The following is an 18,995-nucleotide window of genomic DNA, read 5'->3' as shown; positions in this document are numbered from 1 at the left end:
ATAAAGGAAGTTTCTTTTGCTATTGCATCCGTAACAAAATAGTCAAATAATATTGCGCATATTGAAGATCTTCAAAAAAATGTTATTGTTATTGGAGCTATATACGAATTGGATATATAGATATACGATATATAGGAACAAAAAAGGTTACTTTTCCATAAAGAGACCATAGTCCCCTAAACTTCCTTTCTTGGTCTATGGTGAGGGTCAGGGTATTTATAGACATATCCTACTATGCAAATCGTTATATAAAAATATATTTTTGAAACTTCACATATTAATAAATATTAATAATAAACATTTTAATTTTTTAAGAAATACAAGTATTTTAAAACCCACACAAGCTACTTTAATTGGTTGTACTTACATTTACGAAAAAATGTCGGATTATTTAAAAGGCAAAGGTGCACAAAAGTCTAGCTATTTTATTTGCTGGGGCTCTTTGCTTTCAATCACATTTTTTCATCAGAGACATGGCGACGTCGCAGTCGACTTCGTGATGATTTGGCGCTTGTCTCAATTGTGGAACTGCAGGGTAGGTACAAGACCAATACATTTAAAGTGGAAGACTTTTGTGGGCGTTTGAACGGGTAAAGTTAATTTTGAATACATTGAAATGGAAGATTTTTGAAGTGTGTGCAAGTCAGAATGGGTCAAGTTAATTAAAAAAAAATTTTTTTTAAGAAAAGAAAAGAAAGAAATGACCCACTTGGGTCATGCTCAGTTCGCGCTAATATCGACCTATTGCCATTCTGCCTTTTTTGTCAAAAGTTCTTGAGCCGTTAACTGCTAACCAAGTTGTGAGTTTTATGGATGCACACAATATTTTATCTGAGAAACAGTCCGGTTTTCGGAAGAACAGAAGTTGCACAACAGCTGTTTTAAAAATCACTGAAGATATTAGACTACAAATGGATAGATGCAATATTACTTTATTGACCCTTTTAGATTTTACTAAGGCTTTTGACACGGTAAACCACGAAATTCTTTTAACTAAACTATGTCGTCTTTATATGTTTTCAACCTTTGCAACAAGTTTTATGAAATCCTACTTATCTCAACGATCACAACTATTAGCTACACAATCATCTAAATCATCTATTCTGCCCGTAAAACGTGGTGTATCGCAGGGGTCCATTCTTGGACCTCTTTTGTTCAGTCTTTATGTTAATGATTTGCCAAATATTCTTACAAAGTGTGACATGCACATGTATGCCGACGACGTCCAACTATATGTAAGCTGTCCTGTTGGCCAAAATAATGAATGTGCTCGTGTGTGTAACAGTGAATTAGACATGGTTTGCAAATGGGCAGAGCATAATATATTATCCTTAAACCCCCTCAAATCAAAATGCATAGTAATACATAACCGATCTTTTAACACAGATCATCTGGAAAACCTTTCTTAAATGGTCAACAATTAAACTATGTAGACAGAGCTAGAAACTTGGGGTTTACAAATAAATTGTACGATTGGGAAAATGTATGGGATACTTAGACAACTTAACGACACGAAAACCTTTTTATCAACAAATTTAAAAATGCTTATTGCGAAAACTAAGCTGACACCACTACTATTCTATGGAGTCGAAGTCGTTGGAAATTGTGATGCTACTAGCCAGCACAAACTCCTTGTAGCCTTCAATATTGTAGCGAGATATGTATTTAATCGCAGGGGTACAGATCGAATATCTGATGCAACTTTTAAAATTTTTGATATGCCGCTAAAAGTCTGGATCGAGTACAAAACACTAGTACTGTTGCACAAAGTAATAACAACTTACTAGCCAAAATATCTCTTTAGTAAACTAAAATTTAGCGCTTCCAACAGAACAAACAATATAATTTGTCAAAAAGTAAAACATGCCTTTGCTGAGAAACACTTTTTTATCTGTGCTGTACGTTCTTGGAATAAACTACCACATCCATTAAAAACAATTAAGTCTGCCACGCAATTCAAAACGAAATTACACACACATCTTGAAATCAGTATATATTTTTTAAACCAATACGAATTTAATGTTTCATATGTCAAATGTCATAGTTTTAATGTCTTGTATTATAACTATATAGTTAAGAAAATTTTATTATGTTAATGATGTAAATTGAATTATGACTAGCGCACTAATTTATAAGTATTCTTGTACTTGTAGCGTTAGGAAGAGTGAAAACCAAAATAAATAAATAAATAAATAAATTGCCTGACTTCGGTGACGTTCCTGCGCTCCTCAATGATTCCCGCGGCGATCATGACGTGCCCGACAGGTGATATCTACTGATGTCGCTGCCGATGTCCCCTAATCTGCTCCTTATCTCGCTTACTGCGGTGCTCGATGTATCGTGGTTTCTGCCCCTTGAGGGCTCAACCGGTCGTCTGCTCGCCTTTTCTGGCTGGTAGTGTGGTTCTCTGGCACTCGGGGATTTAGTCGGTTGCTGTTCCGGGACTTCGCCGGTACTCGGTAATCTCCAGGACAACGCCTCTTGAAACCACAAATCGATCGATCGCTCTTCCTTTGCGCCGGGTCCTGCTCAGTCGGGCAAGGCACACTGGGTCTAGACAACTTTTCCCTCGAGTTCACGGTTTCTCGTCGCAGGACTCTATTGCTCGACTCTGACGGACCCGCCGGAAGATGTGCCAGGGTGTGGTCGACAAAGTTTGAAACAAATCGCCTTGACTTAGCCGTGTGACGCCTACCTGTGTCTCAATTTGCTCCTTTAGGATTTCCAAGGGGTTGAACGGCACCCTTACTCTGCCATCGAAGTCTAAACTATCTCTCTCTACAACCTCTCGTTCTCCAAACTCTCTCAAAACTATCTTTCTCCAAACTCTCTCCAAATTCTCTTTCTCCAAACTCTCATCTTCGCCATGCCGTTACTACGCGCTAACTCGCCGCGTATCTGTTATCCGATAGGCCACCATGTATAATTGCCGGTGCAGTTCAACTCCTCACGTTCCCTCCTTTCTTAGGGAAACAAAATAAACTCGTTCCTCCTCTCCGGCTTTAATCCCTCGTTGCTTCCTAGACGCCCCGCGACGCTCACAGCTCTATACTGAGTTCCTCTGCGCCTGACTCGACCAATTTAAATTCTCCCGCGACTATACTACATGTGTTTCCACTAGGGTATCGATAATCATCGTCTATCGATCCCCAGATCTCTGCTCGTTACTGCGTTCTAATCCTTTTCGATGTTTCTCCGTCTGGTCCCACCATCCGTGCTTGATAGATAGTATAAGAATAATGGTCAAATGTCACGAATTGCCCCCCAAGATGCCTATATCCATTGTCTCCATAAAAACTTGCGTGCAAAGGACAAGCTGAAATCGGTGTGAGGATTAGCACTTATCCTAGCCATATAGAACTGGAAAGAGATTAAAAAGGGATAGAAAGAATCATGCCTCCGACCGTCGAAGACCTCAGATATTTCGAGGCTTGATTTGCCCTTCCAACCTATGGCTATTAGCATCCCGGAAAAAGAATTCCTGATTTTACCAATAGCCCCAATCCGTCCAGAGGTCTCAAAGGGTCATGTTTGCTCGGGTCAAATATAGGGGTTTCTAGCACATTATAAAAGTTTAAGTCCTGACATATAATAGTTATGGTTATGGTTAAAACATAATAAATAAAGTATAAATATAAAAAAGAATAATACGGGAATACAATTAAGTTAATTAATATTAATTAAACAAATACGGGCAATGCATATATAAACATAAAATTTAACTCCAGTACTTTAAGATTTCAAAATTTAAACTTATGAGGGAACAATGCAAACAAAACCATTTAGATTTATATATAATTGAATTTCAATTGCATCGAACAAGCAAACGAACTTGGGTGAAATTGGCAAGTGAGGTTCCATCGAGTCGTTTTTTCCCTCTTGATTTATATTCAACACTTATAATTTAGGCATCGGATATTCTTTAAGCATTTTTTCTCAATTTTCTTTCCTTTTTAGATTTCTATTTATTTTATCCAATACACCCATCACCAAATTATAGTTATATCGTTAATTGTGAATTTTCACTCCCCACCATTATCGCAGATCTATCGTTAAAGGCGCTTTTTCGGACGAATCGTGGCTGAAAATAAAATCACTCATTTTTGGAAAATTAAAACCTTAACCTTTTTTCTCCTTCCTTTTGGTTCTCAAAGAGGAAAGGTGTATGGAAGAACAACAACACTCACTTCAAACCGCCTTGTCATATGCTTATTAAATTTTTTCCTCTTTTTGAAATTGGCTTTAGCCCACAAAACTAACAGAATCACTTATTCATTATTATTATTCATTATTAATCGCCTTTTGTTTTCCACATTTGCTTCACGGCTGCAGTTCCACGGGGCTTTTAAGTTTGGCGAATTTTCCCGGGGAAATTACTCGATCAGCGCATGACCGTCGCCGATCACACTTCACGAATCCGAGACCCACTTTCTCTCTTAACTTTTTCGACAGCAAATTGTTGAGCGAAGAAAAAAGATTGGACGACTTTAGAGCGCGGTCGCTCAACTCAAATGTTCGACGGTTGCCCCTTAAATGGAACTCAAGCCGACCTATTGAGCTTTCACTTGTATGTTTGTTCTATGCCAATAAAAGTCCCAAAAAATATATTTTTCGATCGCTGCTCCTGCTGGTCTGCGCCGTAGACATTAGATTACACCAAATCCGTTCTCCACAATCATAGGCCGAATAATTTCGCTTCCGGTAACGGTAATGCAGGTATAAGCACCAAGCCTAGCAAAAAAAATGATATTTTGGCCAGAGTTTCTCGCTAGAACCTCTGCACTTCCTTACCTCTGCGGACTTAGCGCTGGCGAAAGATAATTCCCATCTTTGTTCTTTCCTTTGAACTTCTGCCCGTTACTCGTAGAGTAAAAGGGTATACTAGATTCGTCGGAAAGTATGTAACAGGCAGAAGGAAGCGTTTCCGACCCCATAAAGTATATATATTCTTGATCAGGATCACTAGCCGAGTCGATCTAGCCATGTCCGTCTGTTTGTCTGTCTGTCCGGATGAACGCTGAGATCTCGGAAACTATGGGAGCTAGGCTATTGAGATTTGGCGTGCATATTCCTGAGCTTCTTACGCAGCGCAAGTTTGTTTCAGTAGAGTGCCACGCCCACTCTAACGCCCACAAAGTGCCCAAAACGGTGGCTTCTACAGTTTTGACGCTAGAATAAAAATTTTAACTGAAATGTAATGTTCTCATCAATACCTATCGATTGACCCAAAAAAGTTTACCACGCCCACTATAACGCTCACACACCGCCCACAAACTTCAAAAAATCGTAAATATGAACGTCGATATCTTGGAAACTGTCAAAGATAGAGAATGGGGATACCAAATTTAGATTCCGAAGCCTTGAACGCAGCACAAGTTTGTTACGCGAATATGCCACGCCCACTCTAACGCCCACAAACCGCGAAAACCTGTGACGCCCACAATTTTTATGCTAGATAAAAAATTTTAACTGAAATGTATTGGTCTCGACAATACCTATCGATTGGCCCAAAAAAAATTTGCCACGCCCACTTTAATGCTCACAAACCGCCCAAGCGTGTGACGCCCACAATTTTCATGCTAGATAAAATATTTTAACTGAAATGTATTGGTCTCGTCAATATCTATCGGTTGATCCAAAAAAAAATTTGCCACGCTCACTCCAACGCCCATAACGCTTAAATCTGTATACCGCCGGTAGGTAGCGCATTTTAATCTCGCTTTGCTACTTGCATATCTCTATTTAGCTGAGTAACGGGTATCTGATAGTCGAGGTACTCGACTATAGCGTTCTTCCTTGTTTTTTTCCTTTCTGCGTGGCGTATGGATGACTCTCGCTTAGGCCTGAGGCATAATCCTGTTGCCTCGCAGTCTGGATCAATGTAAAATCCTGATCGTGTCCTTGTTCTGTGTTCCACGTATGTCCTTTCCGCCTGGCGTGATCACGGATGCCTCTGGGAAATGCCTGACGTTGAATCCTGTGGACTAAATTAAAAGATCTTTGAATTTAGCCTAGAGACCCAAAATATTGTCCCCTTCAGAAAATGTTAGTGCTCGTTTTGATTTACTTAATATTAGTAAGCTTATTTTGTAAGCTTGAGTGTTCTTAGCGAAGCTTAAAGTGGTGCTCCAGAAACATTCAGAAATAGCCCTTCAGTTCACTTGTGAATCAACTTGTGAATCCCGTGGAACATGTCCTCTTGCACAAGTGAAGAACAAGTGACACTCCATATAGAAAATTGTGTGGGATATCCGCCTTTTCACAAGTGAAAATTCAAATGAAAATTTTTCGAAGTCCCACGGGACTTTACTTGTTCCTTATACTCATTTTTCTTATGATCATGATTTAAATCAATTTTAACGGAATAAATTTCTACAACTTAACTAAAAAATTATATTGTAATATTAATGTATAATACGTAAGCATAACATTAAAAGTAAATTCAACTTACTTAATTTTACTATAATCAAATAATTTATTTTTATAAAACAAAATTAGTAGTTTTTTTTTTTGATATACAATAATGCTCCTTAAATATTAGGGCATTCACATGTCGCTGCGCCTCGAAAATTTTTTCGCCGAAAAATTAGTCGCTAGCCGAACGTAACGGACAGACGCAAAAGAAATAACGGACCGGCCGAAATTCGTCTCTGAGAGCGCCGGCAGATTATAAGATAAAGAATGAGAGGGAAGCTCCGAATATCTGCCCGTCTTTGTTGCACGATCGTTTTCGTAGGCAGTCTTCGCCGACTTCTCTGCTGACGTCAACAGCGGCACAGCGTTTTAGGCACAAAAAAAACAAAAAAGCATTTTGCCTTGAGCCATGTCACCGCGTCCCTACTGCAGAACTGAAGGGAGCTTGTAACGAACTGATTTTTGTGTGTCTGCTCGCTACGAGATTCGTGCGGCTAGCTCAGAAGATTGTGCGTTCGTCCCACCAAATTTATATGACGTGATTGCCGGTAGATCAGTGAGAAAACAAAGGGTTCAAATGGTAACAGTGGGATTTATTCTCGTGGTATTAGTACAGCGGGTGTGTGGCTGGGCTGGCTTCGGTATCTCTTGGCTCTGGTTTCGCCGGCTGCTGGCGCTCCTCTTTCTGGCTCCTCGACGCGTTGACTCGTCCTCCTCTGGATCCTGGGTCTCGGGACGCTCGTAGTGGCCGCCTCCGCTTGCTTGCCGACGCGTTGCCTCGGAGTCGCTTGTTGCGCATTAGACCCGCAGAGAGTTCGACCTTGTGGGCTTAGGGAAGCGTCACCGTTCTCAGACTGGGGTGAACAAGCCTTGCTCTCCAGGCCGACGCCTTTCGAAGTAATACCTGTCCCTTGCTCTGTCCCGGACGGTCCCACTAGGTTCTTGCTCAGTTCGCGCTGACAGTCAATGCTGCCGCCAGGAGGCTGTCTAGCGGTTCACTTCGCTTTACGCCTAGCGCAGACGAACGTTCTACCCGGCTTTACCCTAATGCGTGACGTCCGCGACGCTCCTGCGCTCCCCAATGAGCTCCGCGCGGCGATGGTAACGTGGCTGCCGGAAATGTCTGCTGGCGTCGCTGTCGATGTCCTCTGCGCTGTCTTCTGACCAGTATCTCGTTGTTCTGGCGCTCGGGGAGCTGGGCGGTCGCTGCTCGGGAACTTCGCCGGTAATCGCAGGGCTCTCCAGGCTGCCGCCTCTTGAAACCGCAAATCGATCTACCGCTCGTCCGTCACGCCAGGTCCTACTTGGTCGAGCAAGGTACGCTGGGTCGCAGACAACTTTCCTCCCCAAGCTGACGGCTCTTCGTCGTAGGACTCTTTTGCTTGTCTCTGACAGACCCGCCGGGCTACTCGCCAGGGTGTGGTCGTGACAAAGTTAGAAAATAAACGCCTTGACTTAGCCGCGTGATGCCTTCCAGAACTCAGCCACTGTGTCTCAATTCGGAGATTCCTGATGTCCTAATCCCGAACGTCTCGACGTGGCGATCTTGCTCCTTGTATGCTTCCCACGGCGCTGCTTCCGACGACTCGCTTGGTTGTAGCTCCCTCGTAGATTATTTGCTTGACTGACTGTTTATTTGGTACTTTAACTGATCTTGAAGGTTTGACTCCTCGTGATCGACTGATCCAGCTGCCAGCGCTCTGCGGCCTTATATAGGGCTTCCGGGAACCGTTATTTCCCTTTTGCGCACGGCCCGCTGGATCTCTCCACTCTGGGTCCAAAGTCCGTGCCTCCTGGTTGACCCACTTGTCCTTTACGAACCGCTTTCCATCGATGCTCCGCCCACTGCTGCAGTCCCGCTGATTCCCGTGCCGCTTGTGGCACGCCTGTGTGCCGCTCCACTGCTGAGATGTGGCACTTCCCCTTCCGGTCCAAAGTTCACGGGAGAGTCCAAAGTCCGGTGGAGTTCCGTTATCCTGTTTTTGCACACGGCACTCTTGCCTTGCCCGCGATGTCTCCATTCTCTCTCGTTCTCCATGCTTGGTCTCCAAACTCTCTCGCTCTCCGTCCTTGGTCTCCAAACTCTCTCGATCTCCATCCAAGTCTCCAAACTCTCCTCGCCGCGCCGTTACTACGCGAATTCGCCGCGTAACTGGTAAGCGGCCGGCCATCTGCTGCTGCTTCTATTTGTGGGGAGTTATTCAACTCCTCACATTCCCCCCTTACTTCGGGAGACATTTATAACTTGTTTCTACTCTCCGGCGTTTCCTTGCATGTCCTAGCCTTCGAGTCCTTGTGATTCCCGCGGCGTTCCCTCGTTGCTCCCTCGATGCTCCCTCTTAATTCCCTTGAGTTTCCACAGCGCTGGTCATCCTCCTCGTAGCAATTTTAAATCTCCCGCGCCGATATTTCCCGTGTTTCCACTGGGACATCGATAATCATGGGCTATCGATCCCCAGCTCGTTGCTCATTGCTGCGTCTCACTCCTTTCCATGTTTCCTCCGCCTGGTCACACCATTCGTGCGTGATCGGTGTTTATTCGCATATCGATACCGACGGTGCGGCGTTGCCACCTGCTCGTTTGCGATATTTCCACCTTGGCCGATATTTCCATTGTCGTGTGCCCATCGATCGCACTATCGTCCAGTGCCAATCGATCGCCTATCGAGGCGCCCCCTTCCCTGGCTCGTGGTGATTTTGCAATTTTTCATAGGTAAGTTCCTTTTGCATTTCCTTTACTCCTTCTCATCTTATCCTTCTCTCTCCTTTCGTCCTCTCTCGCCTTTCACTCGTCCTCTATCGGCTGCATCGGACTCCATATTGGCAGCTCTCGAGAGCGGGTGCGGAGAGGACTTCGCATTCACTTTGCAACCGGGACAGCAGGTAAGTAATTGACGTTACTTTCTTCTTCCTGTACTAAGACCATTTGACTTACAGGTTGCTGGAGTGGCCCATGCATGCCCCGTTCTTCTTCAAGCCACCCCCAATCAAACTCTTGGCCCCGTACCCCTTCTCTTGTTGCTTGGGAAAACCCTTGTGTTGTTTTTTTTTTGATTTTTTTCCGTTTATTTATTGAGTGAACACCCGGACGCCCGCGACTCCGAGCCTCACCCGGTACCTCCTCCCGCCTACGCAGACCAGGACGCAACGCCTGCCGCCCTTCCGCCGTGCCGTCGCGACCGCGGGTGCCTCCTCAATCCCCTCCGGCCACTCGCTCCTGGCGACCTCGCGCCAACCGCCTTCTTCCGGGGCCGAAACTTGCCGCATGAACTGCGGCCGCGGGCGCGTCGATCCGGGGGTCGAAGCTTGACGCTGCAACGTCGGTCTTTGGATGGCCGGTGGCTCGGGCCACACCCACGGTCCCTTCTGCAGCGACTCCGCCTCCCCCGTCGCTGCCGTCGTCGCCGGTGTTGGCGGGCCCGTGCTTGGTGTCGGCGGGACCCACGCATCCTGTCGGCTTCTCGTCCGGGGGTCCCGAGGGTTCAACTTGGGTACCCCCTCTTCCCATATCCTGGGCACCTCCTTCGTCGGTCCTGTCGCGGGCCTTTCGGGCCACGTCCATATCACCGTCTGCTGCCGCCACCGCACGCCCTCGGCCTCGAACGCCCGTGTGCTGTGGCTCACGTGCGCGGCCGGCACCTCCGTCCGCTCCTCCGCCCGTGCCTGCTGGACTTCCTCCTCCGACGGTTGTGGCATCGGCTGCGCGGTCGACTCCTCGCTTGGCGTCTGCTCCTCCGGTCGTTGTGGCTCCATGTATCGCGGCGTGGGTGGCCGGGCCGGCCTCCACGGCGGCGTGGCCAACGGTCCTCCTCCGTCGCCGTCTCGAGCGTCGTCTGTGAGCCACTCCCCCTCGTAGCGGGGAGTGGGTGGTTCCTCTGGTAACCACCGCGGAGGGGATGGCGCGCATGGCTCGTCCCCATCCTCGCTCCTCGGGCTGGGCTCCTCGGCCGCGTATCTGGGGATGAGTGGCACCTCCCAGTGGAATCCTCCGCCGGTGCCTCTTACAGCCGTCGCTCCTCTTCCTCCGCCTCTCGCAAGCGGGCATGCCACCGCGCCGCCGCCGCCTCGTGGTCCTGCCGCCGCCGCGTCTGCCATCTCGCCTCCTCCTCCGTCGACCGCTGCTGCTCCTCGTCCGACGGCTCCCGGTCTCGGAACCGCTTCCGAGTGTCCTCGGTGGCCCGACAGACCTCCTCCGAGTGGCTCCTCGGGAGATCCGCTCCTCCGACATCCGTCGTCCCGCGCGGTATCCGACCGCCCGCCGCCGCCTTCTGGAGTCGCCACTCTCTCTACTCGACGGCGGGATCGCCGACCACCTCCACGTCGCTGTCGGAGCTCACCGCGGGTTCTGGTGCGGAGTCCTCGTCTCGGGTCCGCTCCAGGGCCCGCCGCGGAGCTCGGGTAAGCCGGGTCTCCGACCATCCTTGCCCCGGGCGAAGTTCCTGGAGGGCCGCCACCCTCCTGCGTGCTTCGGCTCTGGTGACGCGTGTGCTCATATTGGTGTTCTGAATTGTAGTGCTCGACCGTCGCCAGGCTCCCCATACATGAAACCTCGGTTGCGCGCCTTCCTTTTGCCCGATACCGTTATGTCCTTTCTTTGGGGCGCTCGCTCTCTTACGGTACAGCTCTCTTTGCTATACCGTCTTCCCTCTTTCTTCGTAAACCACAAGTTGTACTGACTCAGATCACCGTGGCACTCTGGATGCTGCGGTTCGTTGTACCTCCCGGTTCCGTAACCAACTTACTTGAGACCCTACCTTGATCACCCTTGGTGAGTATCCTTGGAAGTTGTCCTTGGGCCTACACCTTGCTTCGGGGCTTTCCTGGTTGGTATCCTTGGGGTATTATTAGGGTATCCTTGAGGTGTCTTTTCAGTACTATTGGGGTATCCTTGGGTATCCTTGGGGTATCATTGGGCTATCCCTAGGGTATCCTTCGGGTGTCCTTTGGGTACTATTGGGGTATCCTTGGGTATCCTTGGGGTATCGTTGGTCTATCCCTAGGGTATCCTTCGGGTGTCCTTTGGGTACACTTAGAGGTATTGTTTGGGGTGTCCTTGGGGTATCCTTAGGGTATCGTTGGGCTATCCCAAGGGTGTCCTTCGGTTGTCCTTTGGGCACACTTAGGGTATTGTTAGGGTATCCTTGTTGACGTGATATGCTTTCGCTACTGTTGTTGTCGACCTTGTCCGTGTCCTTCCCGCCTGGCCTAACCACGGATGACTCTGGCAACTGCCCGACGCTGAATCCTGTTGCCATTGCGGGCGGCTCACTATATGTTACCCGTATCCTTGTGATGAATCCTGCTGCCTTGCGGTTGTATCCCTATATGTTATCCGTATCCTTGTGCCGTTTTGTAAGTGTCCCTTCCGCCTGGCGTGATCGCGGATGACTCTGGCAACTGCCCGACACTGAATCCTGCTGCCTTGCGGTTGGATCCCTATATGTTACCCGTATCCTTGTGCCGTTTTGTAAGTGTCCCTTCCGCCTGGCGTGATCGCGGATGACTCTGGCAACTGCCCGACGCTGAATCCTGGTGCCTTGCGGTTGGATCCCTATATGTTACCCGTATGCCCTCTATTTATGGTTGATCTTTCTGCGTGGCATTTGGATGACTCTCGCTTCGGCCTGCCGCATAATCCTTTGGCCTCGCAGTCTGGATTAACGAGAAATCCTTATCCACGTCCTTGTGCTATCCTGTTTGTCCTTTCCGTGTGGCATATGGATGACTCTCGCTTCGGCCTGACGCCTAATCCTGTCGCCTCGTACCTGTTGTTAGACATCTGACGTTTCTGCTGTCTGCTCGTTTAATTGTTGTTTGAGCTCGCCACCGTGAACTGTCTTTTCTTTCTTCGACTGTGTGTGGCGAATTTTGCAGATCACTGGAGAGACGAAATCTACAACCTGGTAAGGGCCACCGTACCTCGGGGCTAGTTTTGCAGCGAATCCTTCGGCCGCTTTTGACAGGTGATGTTCCTTGGCCCACACTATGTCGCCCACCGCTGGTGACCATTGCCTCCTTCTCAGATTGTAGTGTCTGGCTTGGTCCTGGGACGCCTTTTCCATATTTCGCCGCACGATCTCAAATACCTCTCTTACTTTGTTGGCATTTTCCTCAGGGGTCTCCGTAGCTCGTCCAGTGCCTAGGGTTTCCTTATCATATAGGCTGCTGGGTAGACGTGGTTCCCTTCCCTGGGTAAGAAACGCCGGTGTATGGCCGGTGGATTCCGATGTACTCGTGTTCACTGCTAGCATACTCTCCGGCCACTTCTCGTCCCAGTTTCTCTGGTCCTGCCCTGCGAACTGCGCAATCATGGTCTTGACCGTTCTGTTTGCTCGTTCGGTCGGATTCTCTTGTGGTGTGTATGGCGCGGTGAATTGTTGACTGATACCCATCTCAGCCAGGAAGTTTTTAAATATGCGGCTTGCAAACTGTACTGCATTGTCCGTTATGACCACTTTCGGGACCTCGTTCCTTGCGATTATGCGCTCCCTAAACGCCTTCTTGAGCGACTCGGCTGTCACTGCGCAGGGGCACCAGTTCAGTCCATTTCGAAAATCTGTCTATCATGATCATGACCATGACGCGACGTCTTCACTGCCTGCTCGGTGAGGTATGTTTCTGTACAGTGTCTCACCATCCATAACATAGTCCGGGTACTTCTGCGGTTGGGTCCTTATCTTTTCGCCCATGTCCTTGATCCAGCTGCACCCTCCTGAAGCTGTAGTTGCCGATGCCTCATTTAAACCTCGTAGCGTTTCCGGTAGTAGTTGTCTTAATAAAGCGTCGGCCACCACGTTTAGCTGACCCTTTCTGTACGCTATCTCAAAGTCGTACTGTTGTAGCTCCAGGGCCCATCTGGCGATCCTTCCTGAAGGGCTTTCTATGCTGTTGAGCCACTTCAGGGCCATGTGGTCGGTTACTACCTTAAAGTGGTAACCGTCCAGATATGGCCTGAGCTTCCGGATCGCCCAGACGATCGCCAAACACTCCTTCTCCGTTGTCGAGTAGTTCTTTTCTGCGCCGTTCAGCGTTCGGCTTGAGTAAGAGATTACTCTTTCGCCCTTTTCGGTGTCCTGGGTCAGTATCGCTCCGATGCCGTAGTCGCTGGCGTCTGTTTGCAGGATGAAAGTTCTACTGAAGTCCGGGCATGCTAGCACTGGATCTTTAACGAGTCTTGCCTTAACCTCCTCAAACGCCATCTGGTGCTCTGGTGTCCACTCCCACTTACTGCCTTTGCGCAGCAGGTCATTCAAGGGTTTGACGATTCTGGAAAAATCTGGTACAAATCGGCGGTACCACGACGCTACTCCTAGGTACTGCCGAAGTTCTTTGACGGTCAATGGCGGTTCCAGTTCGGCTATGGCGGCTACTTTTTCTGGATCTGTTCCTATTCCCTCGCTTGTCACTCGATGTCCCAGGTACAGTAGTTCCTTTTTAAAGAATTGGCATTTTTCTGGATTCAGCCTCAGCTCTGCCTCTTTTAGACAAGGGACACTTCTCTCAGGTTTCTTTTGTGTTCTTCCAGCGTGCGACCGATCACTATTATGTCATCCTGGTAAGCGAATGCGTAAGGTGACATCTCGGGGCCAATTACATGGTCCAAAACTCGCTGAAACGTTGCCGACGCCGAGGGAAGTCCGAACGGCATTACCCTCCACTGAAACAGACCTTTGCCTGGTACCGTGAACGCCGTATACTGCCTGCTACTCTCTTCCAGTGGGATTTGCCAGTATCCATCCTTCAGGTCCAAACTGCTGATGTACCGCGCTTCCCTTAGTTGGTCCAGGATGTAATTTATGCGAGGCATTGGGTAGGCATCCTTAACTGACTTCGCGTTGATCTGCCTGAAGTCGACACACAGTCTCCACTTGCCTGTCTTCTTTTTCACCATCACGATGGGGGAGCTGTATGGGCTCTTTGAATGCTCTATGAACCCCATTTGGAGAAGCTCGACCACCTTTGCGTTGATTTCCCCTTGAATTTTCGGGTTCTTGGGGTAGTATCTCTGCTTGATTGGCTTGTCATCCTTCATTTTGATCTGGTGTTCTGCCATATTCGATGTTCCCGTCATTGTGCTGAAGTCTGCCAGCTCTGCTTCAAGGAACGCTGTAGTATCGTCCAACTCGTTTACTTGTTGAACGACTGCTACTGATAGCTTCTCCTCCATTGTGTCGGTTCCCGGCTGGTATTATTATCCCGTGTCCAGCACACCTTATCTCGGTTCCGATTTGTTTCAGGAAGTTCCATCCCAACACTAATGGATCCACTACTCCGGGTAAAATCAACAGGATCATGGTCACTTGTTTGTTGTCGAATTTGACCTCCAACTCGAGCTGCCCATCAATTCCGCCGCACCTTCCATCTGCCAACCTAACTTGCCGTCTCGTCTTTGTAATCCTTCCTAGAGCAGCAATATTGTCCGCCAATTCTTCGCTAACGAAGCTCCGGTGTCGATTGTGGCTTTGTAGCTGTTCCCACCAATCATCACAGCTGTGGACAACTGCTGCTCCTCCTCTATTAGCTTGCCCGTTAGTTTGGAGAGTTGGCATGGTCCCGATCGTTGGCAGCAATCGACGCTCCTGACACCCACCTTGCCGCATATCCAGCAAAATAACAGCCGCTGGTTTCGACATCCTCTAGCCCAGTGTCCGTTCCCACCGCATTTCCGACAGGCCTCCTGCGGGTCTGTGATATGGGTGGCCTCTTGTGGCCTCTGTGTGTTGCTTGGCGGCCTCCACAAGGTATTGTTTGGCTGTCTCTGTTGCTGTGGGGGTGGTGCCCAATGGCCTCCGCGTGGTGCGTCTGTTGCCTGCTGTCGTCTGGCTTGGTGTGGTGGTGACCATTGGTCGTTTCCTCGTGTGTCCTGGTTATCTACCTCCTCGCATCTCCTGCATGTCACCTGTGTTGGTGACGCCGACTTTGTCTTTGAGAACTTGTTCTCCTGTGCGAAGACTTCCCGTTCCTTTTTCTTCGTTCTTCGTACTCATCGGCTAGGATCATTAGCGTGTCCAGGTCGACACTTCCTTTAGGTTGGCCTTGTGTTCTTCCAGCGAGCGCCCGATCACTATGATGTCGTCCTGGTAAGCAAATGCGTGCGGCGACATTTCGGGGCCGATCACCCGGTCCAGCACCCGTTGAAAGGTCGCAGACGCCGAATGAAGTCCGAATAGCATTACTTTCCATTGGAACAAACCTTTCCCCGGCACTGTAAACGCCGTAAACTGCCTGCTGCCCGCTTTCAGTGGGATTTGCCAGTACCCATCCTTTAGGTCCAAGCTGCTGATGTACCGTGCTTCCCTCAATTGGTCGAGAATATAATTTATTCGGGGCATCGGGTAGGCATCCTTTACAGATTTGGCGTTTATTTGCCTAAAGTCGACGCACAGTCTCCATTTGCCCGTCATTTTTTTAACCATCACGATGGGAGAGCTGTATGGGCTTGTTGAGTGTTCTATGTATCCCATTTGGAGAAGCTCGTCCACCTTCGAATTGATCTCCCCTTGAACTGGATTCTTGGGGTAGTATCTCTGCTTGATTGGTTTGTCGTCTTTCATCGTGATCTGATGCTTTGCCATGTTTGATGTTCCCTTCATGCTGCTACAACTCGATAGCTCTGCCTCCAGGAATTTCGTCATGTCATCATCTTCGCTTGCCCGTTGTACGACTGCCACCGATAGCTTCTCCTCGAGCCATCCCTTGTGTCGATTCCTGGCCGGTATTATCACTTCGTGTCCAGCGCACTTAATCTCGGTAACGACTTGTGTTAGAAAGTTCCATCCCAACACCAATGAATCCACTACCCCTGGTAGTATCAGCAGGCTCATGCTCACTCGCTTGATCCCGAACGCGATTTCCACCTCCAGCTGCTCATCGATTCCGCCACATCTTCCGTCTGCCAACCTAACTTGCCGTCGTATCCTCGTAATCTTCCCGAGGGCAGCCAGGTTGTCCGCCAGTTCTTTGCTTATAAAGCTTGCTGTTGCCCCGGTGTCGATTGAGGCCTTGTATGTGCCCCCACCAATCGTCACCGCTGCGGACAGTTGCTGCTCCTCCTCGATCAACTTTCCCGTTAGTTTGGAGAGGTAGCATCTTGCGACCCCCGCTCGCATTTCCCGCCTGTTGGCAGCATTCGATGCTCCTGACTCCTACTCTCCCGCACACCCAGCAGAACAACAGGCGTTGGTGCCGACATCCCCGCGCCCAGTGTCTATGACCGCCGCACTTTCGGCAGGCCTCCTGGGGGTCTGTGATGTGTGTCGTTTCACGAGGCCTTTGTGCTGCATCTGTTGCTGTTGTGGTGGTGTCCATTGGCCTCCGCGTGGTGCTCCTGTTGCCGTGGGACTCGGTTAGGTGGCGACCATTGGTCGTTTCCCCGTGTCTCCTGGGTTCCTGTCTCTTCGCATCCTCTGCATGTTACCTGCGTTGGTGATGCCGACTTGTTCTTCGAGAATTTGTTTTCTTGCGCGAACGCTTCCCGCTCCTTTTCGAGTTCTTCATACTCATCTGCTAATATCATCAGCGTGGGGTGCAGTTTTCCTTGATGATCCTTAGGGTATCTTTCGCGGAATAATTAAGTGGCCTCACCATCGTCTGCATGTCGATCATGTAGTCTTTGAACGACTCGCTGAAGCCCTGCTTCCGTTGCCTGACCTGATCCGTCAGCCTGGTGAAGAAGTCTCTCGGCAGAAAGTATGTGTGGAAATTATCTATGAACTCCGCCCAGGTTTTCCATTGTTTGTTGTTGGCGATAAACCACTTCAGAGCCCTTTCCTTAAGCAATTCAGGCATCGCTCGGGGAATCATGTCTAACTCCAAGCCGTATGTGTTGGCGGAACCTGCTCCAGGAACTCGAACGGGTTTTCCGCCCCGTCGATCCTTGCATAGTCTGACTGACTGGGTCTCGAGATAAGCGCTGTTATTTTCCTGTCCTGGCTTGATTCTCTCCTGTTTGGCTCTTTTTGTAGGTTGTCAACGCTCAGGCTTGCCACTAAGTTGTCCCCTTCGGCGTTCGTTAACGTGATGCTCGGGCCGGCTTTGTCATGGTATGTAGCTTTCAACTCGGCCCAGATGTCAACGAGTTGTAGGTCATTATCCGTTTCTGAGTAATACTCGGATAATGCCTTTCTCATGTCTTCTAATCTGCCTTCCAGGGCAGCCCCCGCTCTCTACGAGATTCGTGCGGCTAGCTCAGTACATTGTGTGTTCGCCCCACCAAATTTATATAAACGTGACCGCCCAGTAGCTCAGGGAGAAAGCACAGAATTCAGGGGTTCGTAGTGGGTTTATTGCGGGTATATTATTACGAATGTCTTGGTAGCTTGATTGGCCTTGACTCGTCACTTGTGATCTTCGGTACTTCCGACGGTCCTGGTTGTCTCGAGGACCTCTCGCCTTGTTGAATCGGTGCTCCAGTCCTGTAGCTCCCTGAAGATCCTCGCAGCTCCCTGGAGATGCTGGCTCGCTGCTCGCTCCTGACGCGTTGACTTGGTGACGGCTGGTAACGACTCGGACTCACGAGGGGGATCAGCCGTAAGGGCTTAGGGAAGCGTAACCGCTCTCAGACTAGGGTGAACAGAAGCTGCGCTCTCCAGGATCACTCCTTTCGACACACCGCCGCCTGTCCCTTGCTCTGTCCCGGATGGTCCCACTGGGGTTTCTGCTCAGCCCGCGCGGACAGTCAAGGCGGAACGCCAGGAAGCTGCCTCGCGCTTTACTTCGCTTCTACGCCTAGTGTAAACGAACGTTCCGCCCTAGCCTCACCCTTCTGCGTGCTGTCCGGGACGTTTCCGCGTGGCTCGCTTTGTGTTGCGCGGCTGTCGTGATGTGGTGGCTGGCCTGCTGCTGACGCTATCCTGCGCACTGCTCCTGGTGGTGCTGGCTGCGCGGCTGGACGTAGCGTGGCTTTTGCTGCTCGGGGCTCGGGCTTACGCCGCTCCAGGACCTCGTAAGTCGAAACCGTAGGGCTCTCCTGGACAACTCCACTCGAGACCGTACCGATCGACCGCTCTCCCTTCTGGGTTGTTGTATTCGTTATCCTCCAGGCGTAACGCCAGGACTTTGTTGATAGGGTTAAACCGACCGCCTTGACCTAGCCGTGGATGCCCTCTGGACCTCAGCTACCTGCGTCTCAATTCGGAGATTTGTAACGGCGTCTGTAGCGACTGGCGAACCTAGGTTCAGCCTGAAAGCCTACTATACAGGGTCCGCTTAAACCAAAGCTTGACCTAGTGTGGCCACCTGTGTCTGCTATTCGATATTTCGATAGTTTTGAACAGCTGAGCCAGGGTTGTCTTGGAAAGTTCTAGTTTTGACACCTGTCGGTCGTCATATGATATATATTTCCGCCAAGAGCCTCGCTGGTATCCAGCCGATTCCGGTTAAGTTCTTCTTATTTGAACCAGCGCGAGAAGCGGACGTGCCAACAGCTCGAAATTTAAATTTTTTATTAAAAGGCTAAAAGCCCGAAATATATATTTTTTTGTGGCATCCAGTATTTTTGAGTGGCATCCAGTATTCTAAGTGGTGTTTAGCACTCAGGGTGGCTGCCAGCTATAAAAGCTAGCCAGCGAAGAAAGCTTAAA

The 18,995-nt window shown here is 49.1% G+C and overlaps 1 protein-coding gene across 15 annotated transcripts in view; it reads left to right on the top strand.

Moving 5' to 3' along the window:
• Positions 1–18,995, top strand: part of Gprk1 (G protein-coupled receptor kinase 1) — a 609,802-nt gene that overhangs the window by 421,468 nt on the left and 169,339 nt on the right. For 2 of the 15 annotated variants that reach the window (XR_011605115.1, XR_011605113.1), the window contains one exon: positions 1–18,995. This exon is cut by the window's left edge and continues 18,569 nt beyond it. The exons of 12 other annotated variants lie outside the window; for them this stretch is intronic. The gene's annotated coding sequence lies outside the window, so the exon portion shown is untranslated. One more of the 15 variants, XR_011605114.1, reaches the window with a different exon arrangement.

Source organism: Drosophila suzukii (assembly GCF_043229965.1).
Source record: "Drosophila suzukii chromosome 2 unlocalized genomic scaffold, CBGP_Dsuzu_IsoJpt1.0 scf_2c, whole genome shotgun sequence".
Taxonomy (NCBI): Eukaryota; Metazoa; Arthropoda; class Insecta; order Diptera; family Drosophilidae; genus Drosophila; species Drosophila suzukii.
This window is presented reverse-complemented; position numbering and strand designations above follow the sequence as displayed.